Source organism: Nicotiana sylvestris, chromosome 4 (genome assembly GCF_000393655.2).
Source record: "Nicotiana sylvestris chromosome 4, ASM39365v2, whole genome shotgun sequence".
NCBI classification, from domain to species: domain Eukaryota; kingdom Viridiplantae; phylum Streptophyta; class Magnoliopsida; order Solanales; family Solanaceae; genus Nicotiana; species Nicotiana sylvestris.
This window is the reverse complement of record NC_091060.1, coordinates 91725915-91737492: the sequence shown is the minus strand read 5'-3', so window position 1 is coordinate 91737492 and position 11578 is coordinate 91725915.

Below are 11578 nucleotides of genomic sequence, written 5' to 3'. Positions count from 1 at the left end.
TTCTTGTAGATTAATACTTGAAGAATTTGATTAATTGGTCTTACTTGTATTCATTATTTGCTGAGCAATATATATGGTGTTCTTGTTGCCCTGCTGTTTATATCACTAGTTGATTATTGTTGTGTCACGACCCTAAATACTGGTCGTGATGGCGCCTATCACATTACTAGGCAAGCCAATCAATCAACTAACCACACCGCTTTCCTTTAGTAATAAACCATTTTCAACACATGTTTTAAATACTGATTTCATAATAAACGATTAAAACGACAGAAAATATGCGGAAGTCAAAATAACTATAACCTACACATCCCAAACTGATCTGGTGTCAAACTGATCTGGTGTCATGAGTCTAGAGCCTCTAATACAAGTCTGAATACCTAATACATCAATAGTCTAGGAAATGCGGGAAGATAATAAGATAAGAGGGAGACAACAGGGCTGCGTACACCATGCAGCTACCTCGAAGTCTCCGTCAAATACTGAAATAGCTGAAAGCCCTCACTCGACCGCTCGGGCACCTGGATCTGCACACAAGGTGCAAGGAGTAACGTGAGTATACCAACTCAGTAAGTAACTAGAGTAAATAAGGACTGAAAGCAGTGAAGAGCAGTTCAAAAATACATAACTGGATAATCAATAGAATATCAGGTCATCTTTACAGTTTAAAATCAATTTTCGTTATAAAATCACATTTCCAGTTGAAACATTTGGAATCAAATACTTAGCGGTAAATCAAATAGAGGCTTATTTAAAAGAAGAGTGAAATCCGTAAAAACATCATAACAAGGCCTCTCGAGCAAGGAATCACTCAGAATATGGCCCCTCGAGCAGCCTCTCAATCACTCATGATTCAACTCTTATCACACAATACTCACTCTCACCACTCGGCTCATTAGTATCTCATAATAATAGAAATCATAGTAACCGCTGCGGCGTGCAGCTCGATCCACATATAATAGTCGACTACGCTTACTGGGGGTGTACAGACTCCGAAGGGGCTCCTACAGCTCAAGCGTCATATCGCTGCGATGTGCAGCCCGATCCAATATGTATATCGCTGCGGCGTGCAGCCCGATCCATATAAGTATTGCTGCGACATGCAGCCCGATCCATAACTCACATATATACGAATATCCTCACAATTAGGTTCTCAACCTCTCTCAGTCATTAACCTCACAGCCTCTCAGGCTTATCAATAGAGATTAGGGAACTAGCACAAACAGTCCTCACAATTAGGAGTAGAGTGAAAAAATCAGTTTTAATCATTTGAACGGGTAAAATAAGACCGAGGATATACTTCTAGCACTTAAAGTGAGGAAAATAGTCAAAATGCCCCTAAGTGTTGCTACAGGTCGGCACAAGGCCCCAAACATGGCATACAACCCATAATACAATATAAATATCCAAAATACAAGATAACATAACATTTCTAAATCAAATACGCGACTTAATCGTCACTATGGGATGGACCAAGTCATAGTCCCTACCGGTGCACACCCACACGCTCGTCACCTAGCATGCACGTCACCGCATTTATCAAAAAACAAGTCTAATACCGGGGTGTTGTACCCTCAGTTCTAGATTTACAATGGTTATTTACCTCAGACCGGTGAATACACTACTCTGCGATGCCTTTGCCCCTCGAATCGGCCTTCACTCGCGTCGAATCTATTCAAAATCAGAATCGCGGCGTCAAAATATGCTAAGGGAACGAAGCCCAAGCGAAAACAATCGAAAAATACCAAAAATCCCGAAATTGGCCAAACCCGACCCCCAGGCCCACGTCTCGGAATTCGAAATTTTTTACATCAACGGATTCCTTATCTCCCCACGAGTTCATAGATACCAAGGACATCAAAATCCACCCACAAATGACCCTTCAAATCCCAAATGTTTGGTCTCTAATTTCAAGCCCTAGTTCTTCAATTTTTAGGCTTAGATTCCATGATTTTCTAGGTGAAATTCACATAATAATCGAGTTTCTAGACCAAGAATCTTACCTCCAAACGTTTCTCCTTGAATCCCTCTTCAATCTCCTTCAAAAATCTCCAAAGACGAGCAACTATGGAGGAAAATAGACCCACATTCGCGGACAAGACGACTTTTTAAACATTCTGCCCAGGCTTAAAAATCCTTCTTCGCGAACGCGGTCAAAGCCTCGCGTTCGCGAAGCACAAAAATTCCGATGACCAAAATTCTTCTTCGCGACGCGATACCCCATCGCGAACACGATGCCTCAGCTTCACCAACCTACACGAACGCGACCCAGGCTTACGCGAACGCGATGCGTACCAATCTAGCCCTTCGCGAACGCGGGACTCTCCTACGCGAATGCGAAGGCCAAACATGACGCCTCCCTTCCTGGCCCTTCGCGAATGCGAGGGTCCTCTTGCGAACGCGAAGACCAAATCACCTACAACAGCTGAAACCATTTTTCTGCAATCTTTCTTAACTTAAAATGATCCGAATGACCACCCGAAACTCACCCGAGGCCCCCTGGACCTCAAAGACACCAAAATATCTTAAAACCTTATTCAAACTTATACCAATCTTCAAAACACCTCAAACGACATCAAATCACCCAAAACACATCGGATTCAAGCTTAAGTTTCTAAAATTTTCCGAAATATGCTTTTGATAAAAAACCCAACCAAACTACGTCCGAATGACCTGAAATTTTACACACACATCCTAATTAACACAACGAAGCTACTTAAACTCTCGGAATTTCATTCCAACACCTATATCAAAATCTCGCATATCAACCGAAAATCGCCAAAATCTCAACTTCGCCAATTCTAGCCTAAATCTACTCTGAACCTCCAAAACCCATTCTGGTCATGCTCCTAAGTCATAAATCACCTCCCGAAGTTAACCGAACCATCGGAACTCACATCTGAGCCCTCTAACACATAAGTCAATATCCAGTTGACTTTTTCCAACTTAAACTTCCTTAAAGGAGACTAAGTGTCACAAACCTTACCAAAAATCATTCCGGACTCGATCCGACCAACCCGATACCACAAAACACGGATAAAGAATTATAAAGATGCAGAAATAGAGGAAATAGAGTGGTTACTCATGAGACGACTGGCCGGGTCGTCACATCCTCCCCAACTTAAACAAATGTTCGTCCTCGAACGAGTCAAGAAACGTACCTGAAGCCTCAAATAGGTGAGGATATCTGCTCCGCATCTCCTGCTCGGTCTCCCAGGTAGCCTCCTCCACGGGCTGACCTCTCCACTGCACTTTCACTGAAGCTATATCCTTTGATCTCAACTTTCGAATCTGACAACCCAAAATAGCCAGTGGCTCCACATCATAGGTCAAATCATCATCCAACTAAACCGTACTGAAATCCAAAACATGAGATGGATCCCAATATACTTCCGGAGTGTCACACCTCCTTTTTCCGCCCCGCGGGGGCGTAGGAGTTTTTTCCAATTAAAGGACAATCGAAACGGGATTTGTTTATTTATTTTAGAGTCGCCACTTGGGAGATTTAGGGTGTCCCAAGTCACCAATTTTAATCCTGAATCGAGGAAAAGAATGACTCCATATTACAGTCTGCGTACCAGAAATCTGGATAAGGAATTCTGTTAACCCGGGAGAAGGTGTTAGGCATTTCCGAGTTCCGTGGTTCTAGCACGGTCGCTCAACTGTCATATTCGGCTTGATTATCTGATTTAATACATGTTGAACCTATGTGCAAAATTTAACTTTTAACCGCTTTTATCATTTACTGTTATTTTTATCAAGAATTGCAACATCGTGGAAACACATCTCGAACCACGTCACATCAATGCACCCGTGGTTGTTGGCATATTTCAACTCTGTTGAGATTTGGATTTGGGTCACATAAATGTGCACCCGAGTTTAAGAAAATTAAATTATTAAAGGCGCGCCTAAAGCGACTAGCATATCATTTACTTTGGGTAGGGCCGTGGAATTTTGCTAAACGGTCCATCCCGAAGTCTAAGCAATTTTAAAGCAAATATTTACTGAGGGACCCACAATTTTGTATTTTTATTCGGCGAGGCTCATCTCATTCTTATTTAAAAGGAATTTGCAACATCACGCATCTCGAACCACGTCACAATCAATGTACCCGTGATTAGAAACACATTTCGACTCCGTTAAGATTTGGATTTTGGGTCACATAGATGTGCACCCGAGTTTAAAAAGGTAAGATTTATTAAGGCGCGTCCTAAAGAGACTAACGTATTGTTATTTTAGGAAGAGGCCGTGAAGGTTCATTAAACGGCCAAATCCAAAGTCTAGTCAATGGTTATGTATTTTAGGGCCCCAGCGATGTGTGATTTATTTGGCGAGGCTCGTCTCATTTTTATTTTTAAGGATAAACCTACAGTGACTACATTTCTTCTATTAAGTTTGTCTCTAAAAATAAAAGAAAATTTCTCAATTAATTACATGCTGAAAAACATAACTTATTAGTTATTAGTTTACGGCTAAGGTGAATGGAAAATTGCGATCGAGTTTGTACAAAGAAAAACTGCTTTCATTCTATATTCTATTATTCAATAATACTAGAACATGAGATTGACACACCATAATATCAGAACAAATTAACTAGTATTTGATTAATTTAAACTAACATTGTTAGATGAAGAAGTTATACATATGCAACCCCATTACTCATTAATAAATCGACTACATTTTTATACCAAGAAAGGAAAATTTTATTCAAACACAAATCTAAACAGGAGGGATTCAACAGGAACGAAGCCTGATTAATATTTCATTTCGCTTCAAGCCGAGAGTGTACAAATGTGTACCTGGAAATGGCAGTACAAGAAGAAAAGAAGTAGGAGTCAGCAGCAATAATACCACAGCAACAGCAGATTCAGCAACACCGCAAAACCAGTAATGACCAGTAGAATAACCCAGTAACAGATTGAAAACTCAGCAATACCAAAGTGCAATCTTAGTCAAAGCAGAAGAGAGACGGATACAAGATGCAGTAGTTTACTGATTTTGAATAACACTCGAGAAAGGCAAACGGAAATTATTCAAGTGAAAGTTCAAATTGCATTTCTCTTTTACTTTCAAAATGTTTCAAGTCTGTCAGCTCTCAAGTGTAAAAGTCTTCTAGCTCTCAAGTGTAAAAGTTTGTCTTTTAATGTTCAACCTCTCTAAAATGTGTCAAATGACCCTATATTTATAACAAGACTCTTGTCTTGAATCCCCAACCCGAAATTATTCCCCCAATGACATGCTTTGTCCCCACTAATTAATGTTTTCTTTATTTTAAACCTTTGTCCCCCATGCCTTCATGCTTTGTCCCCCACTATATTAAATAAATATATCAATCCCAACCCATTACATTTTGTCCCCCATGTCTAACATAAACAAATACAATATTCCCCTCCACTACATTATGTCCCCCATGCTTAAAATAAATAATTATTCAAAATGTTTAATTACCAAACTACCCGTCTGACCTTATTGCAATTACCATTTTACCCCCGAACGCACTGCAATTTACCAAACTACCCCCATCAGCTATAACAAATCAATTAATCAAACTCAACCAAAATATAGCCAATATGACTAATTTCTACACAAATTCAAACAACAAATCATATGAACACATATGAACAACAAATTCAAATTAATGGAAATAAGTTAACCATATTGGGAACCAATCCTGGTTAACTTAGACCAAAAATGGATGAGCAAGGAAACAACAATATTAACAACACAATACATAATTCATCAACGAATCAAAACCAAAACATAAACTCACATTAAATCACTGGATTAAAAACGAACTTCAAACAAAGATGAACATGGATTAAATCTATTTTAAGCAACAAACATGACGGATTAAATGATTCAAACAACATTAATAATTTTTGGAAAATACATAACAACATGAAACAAATTGAAGAAATAATCAGTTAAATTTCAATTTGAATCTGACAAACATTAAACTAACAATTCCTTTTCTTACAAAAATAAATAAAATTAACATGAAATAAACATGAAAAACAACTAATTAAATTTCCATTTGAATCTGAAAATTAAATCAACAAAACACATGAACAAACTAAAAAAAATTAATTCAACGATAAGCATGAACAAAACAAGAATCGAGCATTTATAGATTTTAGATTCGAGAATATCAAAACAAAAATAACGGACAAAATAAAACTCAAAATCTACTAACCGGATCGAAACGAAATATGTACGGACTGTTTTGACGACCCCAACAAAAACTTGAACAAATGACGACGAACACGAACCTAAGAAGCAACTGAAGCAACGCCGAAGCAGTAGCAGCAGTTGACGGAGCAGAAACGATAAAACAGAAGCAGCTGGGGTGCGTTTGGTTTGTTTGTGCGAAGAAGATGAAAGCAGCGATGAAGCAGTAGGGGAGGTCGACGGACAGTGGCGAACAAAATCAGCAGCTGGAAGCAGCTGAAGCAAGCTGCGAATGGAGATGCATCAACACTGTTTGGAGCAGCCATGGTCGTCGACATGTTGCTGCGTTCAACAACTATGGTTGTCGAGGAGGAAGAAAGCTGAAACAGCAGCAGCAGCTATATAAAAAACATGGAGCAGCAGCGCGAGCTGAAGAAGATGAAGTGACGACGCAGAACAGCTGCATGAACAGCAACAACAACGGCTGGACGCGAGGAGGAGGAAGGCAGCCATGGACGTCGAGCTCAAACTCGATGAAGAAGATGAAGACGCAGCTGGGTCGTCCATGGTGAGGGTGAAGATGAAGCCATGAGGGGTCGTTTGGACGTGAAAATGGAGGGTAGTTGACGATGAGGAGGCAGCCATGGCTGCTAGGGAGGGGAGCTTGGGGTGGTTTAGTTTTGGAGAAGAAGAAAGAAGATGGAGGGGGGCGGGTAGGTTCTTTAGGTTTAGGTTTTGAAAAATGAAAAATGAAGATTAGGAGGGGTTAGGTCATTTGGAGTTATGGGGCGGACCGGGTCGACCCGGTTTGAAGTGGACCGGGTCGTGGGGAAGGTTGGACAATTGTTTGGGCCTGGGGTTGAAATTTGAAGAAGTGGCCCAATCCGATTTTTCTTTGTATTTTTGTTCTCTTTTCTTCTTTTCTTTTTCTAAAACTAAATTATAAAAGTACTTAAATTATTATTAAGAACTAAATTAAGTTATAAAAGCGCAAATTAACTCCCAATAACAATTAACGCACAATTAAGTAATAATTAAGCATAAAATTGTACAATTGGACATTAAATGCTAAAAATGCAAAAGATGCCTATTTTTGTAATTTTCATTTTTTATAAAACAAACTTAATTAGTAACAATTATAGAATTAAATCCTACATGCAAAATGCGACATATTTTTATATTTTTTTGTTAATTTAACAAATAAACATGCACAGACAAATACAAATAATTATCCAAAAATGTCACAAAATTCTCAAAATTGCACACCAAGGAGAATCATTTTATTTTGAATTTTTTGGGAGTAATTCTCATATAGGGCAAAAATCACGTGCTTACAGCTGCCCCTCTTTGCCCGAAGACACGAAGGGTTTTCGCGCAAAGATAAAGCGAGCGATTTTTGCCCATCCGAGTACTCCGTGTGAAGCATTTTTTGAAAAAGATTTAACCGAACCTTTGCTTCAAAGGTTTCCTACATATCCCTGGCTAAAGGGGAATCAGGTTAATGTAGTTCGGGAAGTTTTGGTAGCTGGGACTACCGTGGGACTGCAATGTTACTGCTGTTGCATGCTATTACCACTGCTTACCGATCTCCTTATTACACCATGCTTAAAAGAAAACAAGAAGCTAGGCTAGACTGAAATTTGTTCTTGTTGCCTTGCTTTCTTGTCGGCTTGTGTTTCCTCCGGTGCCTTTCTTCCGTGAATTTGGGGATGACACTGACCCTTTTCTTTTCTGAATACCAGTTTTAATCATTTTGTTCGGTCCGCTGGGGACATGGCTTTCTTCATTAAGCCTTTCGGCGGTTCCTCTGGGGATACGACTCTCTTCATCAGATTTGTTATACTGGGCATAATTTAATGTTCACAGGACGCTTCTTTCAAGACGCGTCTTTTCTTCCTTTTGACTCATGCGCTTGAACTTGTGTTGGGACCTCTTGTTGCAACCTTCTGCTTCCCGGTGCTGGGATTTTTATTGCTTCCTGCTGGGGATTCCTGTTGTAACCTTCTGCCTTCCGGTGGGGTTACTGATTTCAAAATCTGCAGTATAAGACTCAAAAGTATTCTTCTCGTTATACAGGTGGGCGCCTGAAATATGAAATGTAAATACTGAAAAGTATTCCTCTCGTTATGTAGGTGGGCGCCTGAGACAAGAAATGTAAGACTGAAAAGTATTCCTCTTGTTATGTAGGTGGGCACCTGAGACATGAAATGTAAAGACTGAAAAGTATTCCTCTCGTTATGTAGGTGGGCGCCTGAGACATGAAATGTAAAGACTAAAAAGTATTCCTCTCGTTATGTAGGTGGGCGCCTGACATGAAATGTAAAGACTGAAAAGTATTCCTCTCGTTATGTAGGTGGGCGCCTGACATGAAATGTAAAGACTGAAAAGTATTCCTCTCGTTATGTAGGTGGGCGCCTGACATGAAATGTAAAGACTGAAAAGTATTCCTCTCGTTATGTAGGTGGGCGCCTGACATGAAATGTAAAGACTGAAAAGTATTCCTCTCGTTATGTAGGTGGGCGCCTGTCATGAAATGTAAAGACTGAAAAGTATTCCTCTCGTTGTGTAGGTGGGCGCCTGACTTCAACAACAACTTTAAAAATAAACGCCTTTCCTCTCTTCAGGCGGGCTCCTGACTTCAACAACAACTTTTAAAAATAAAATGCCATTCCTTTCTTTAGGTTGGCGAGATTTCAACAACTTTTTAAAAATAAAACGCCTTTCCTCTCTTCAGGCGGGCTCCTGATTTCAACAACAACTTTGAAAATAAACGCCATTCCTCTCTTCAGGCGGGCTCCTGATTTCAACAACAACTTTGAAAAATAAACGCCTTTCCTCTCTTCAGGCGGGCTCCTGACTTCAGCAACTTTGAAAACGAAATGCCATTCCTTTCTTTAGGTTGGCGAGATTTAAACAACTTTAAAAAATAAAACGCCTTTCCTCCTTCAGGCGGGCTCCTGACTTCAAACAAACAATTTTTAAAATAAACGCCATTCCTCTCTTCAGGCGGGCTCCTGACTTCAACAACAACTTAGGAGGAAATGCCTCTCCTATGGGTAAAACTAAACTTAAGAGGAAATGCATCTCCTATGGGTAAAACTAAACTTAGGAGGAAATGCCTCTCCTATGGGTAAAACTAAACTTAGGAGGAAATGCCTCTCCTATGGGTAAAAACTAAACTTAGGAGGAAATGCCTCTCCTATGGGTAAAAACTAAACTTAGGAGGAAATGCCTCTCCTATGGGTGAAACTAAACTTTAGGAGGAAATGTCTCTCCTATGGGTAAAAACAAACTTAGGAGGAAATGCATCTCCTATGGGTAAAAACAAACTTAGGAGGAAATGCATCTCCTATGGGTAAAAAAACAAACTTAGGAGGAAATGCCTCTCCTATGGGTAAAAACAATCTTAGGAGGAAATGCATCTCCTATGGGTGAAACTAAACTTAGGAGGAAATGCCTCTCCTATGGGTAAAAACAAACTTAGGAGGAAATGCATCTCCTATGGGTAAAATAAACTTTAGGAGGAAATGCATCTCCTATGGGTAAAATAAACTTTAGGAGGAAATGCATCTCCTATGGGTAAAAACAAACTTAGGAGGAAATGTCTCTCCTATGGGAAAAACGAACTTAGGAGGTGCGTCTCCTATGGGTAAAACTTTAATGATTTCAAACTAGGAAGTGCGTCTCCTATTAATGAAATCTTCACTTAGGAAGTGCATCTCCTATGCGTGAACCATTTCCTTCTTCATGAATTATTTACTTACCTGTGTTGTCTTCCCTCGAAACTGCTGGGGATTATTTTGATGGGGATGAATTTTCCTTTTCTACCTTACCCACTCTGGGTTGTCCGACCCTCTTGAGACTTGGTCGAAACTCTGTCGAGGATGCTTCTACATCTCGATGATCCACTGGGGATAACACTGCGAACTGCTGAGTAACCCTGCTGGGGATAACACTGCTGAGGATAACTCTGCTGAGTAAATATGTTATCTTACTCTTTCCAAAACTACTTCCTTTTAAGTAGGATGTTTCATTCCTCTGCAAACTACTTCCCCTTTTTTCTTTTTTTTTCTTCTTTTTTTTTTTTGCTAGCTTCTTCCTTCGAAGGCTACCTCCCTTAAGACTCGTTTTGCCTTTCCCCGAAAGGAACCGCTGAGGATACCGATTTTCACCAAACTTGTGTTGGACTCCTCAAAACTGCTAGGGATAATACTGTTGGGGAGTTATTTACTTACCTGTTGGGGGGGGGGGGTAAAATGTTATCAGCTAGGGATAACGCTGTCGAGGATAACACTGCTGGGGGATTCTGATTCCTTCAGAACTAATGCTTCACTCTTCGGAAGGCTGTTGGGAATGATGCTGGCCTCTTGCTTTTTCTGAGCTCAAGTTTCATCCCTTTGCTGGGGAACAACTTCCTACATTGAAACTTATTATGTTGGGGGCAACACTGGTTCTAAGACCACTTCCCTTGAGACTGACGTTATCTTTATTCTTCCCCGAATGGGTACCTGACTTCCAGAAAATTTTCTAAATGGAAGGAAAATTTTCTGCCCTAGTTTGATAATATCCCTTGTGGCATGCATTTCTGGCATCAATGCCATTTCCTTTACCTGTTTCAAATCAAACAAAATTTGTTAGTTTAAAACGCGGTGGTTGGTTGTGATACTCCTACTGGGATGGCTTTTCCCTTTCTCCTTCCTTGCTCTGCGTTCCACAACTTGTTGGGGATGATGTTATTTGCTGGGGATAATCCCTTTCTGCTGGGGATATCCCTCTTCTTTTTGTGGCATAGCTTGGAAACTGGCATTTCTCCGACCTTTTAGTCTCGCATGAATTTCTCCAAATCATGCTCACTGCTTTCCTTGCTTTGTTCATGGGCCTTGGCCTTGAGGTTTATAACCTTGGTTTTGGCAAGGATATCCCTCTTGACACTCGTCAATCCTTTTGTCAATTCCCTTTTGCTGGGGATATCTTTTTTGACACTGGCCTCGCGCTTGTTCCTTGCTGACTATACCACTTGGATGTACTAGTCAGATCTTATCTTGCATAATTGGAAAGCTGATGGCATATTTTGAAGTCATTTCTTACTTGTTCTGACCAGACAGACTTTACTGGGGAATTTTTCTATGAAAGGAAAAGATAAAAGGGAACAGAATAAAAAGACAAAGGAAAAAGATGACTCTTTAACAAAAAAAAAAAATCTATCAAACGCAGATACCGACTCTAATGGTCATGACATGCACCTGTGGCCTATCCTCCGTCGTCAATCATCTTTCAAGATCTTCTCTTGACGATTCCCCATCTGATTCCCAATCTTATTCGACTTGTAGTGCCCGAAGGGTTTTCACTATCAAGCCTCTCTCATTTTGGTTTTCTCTCAGCTTTCATCGCCTTATGGTGTCTGTAAAGA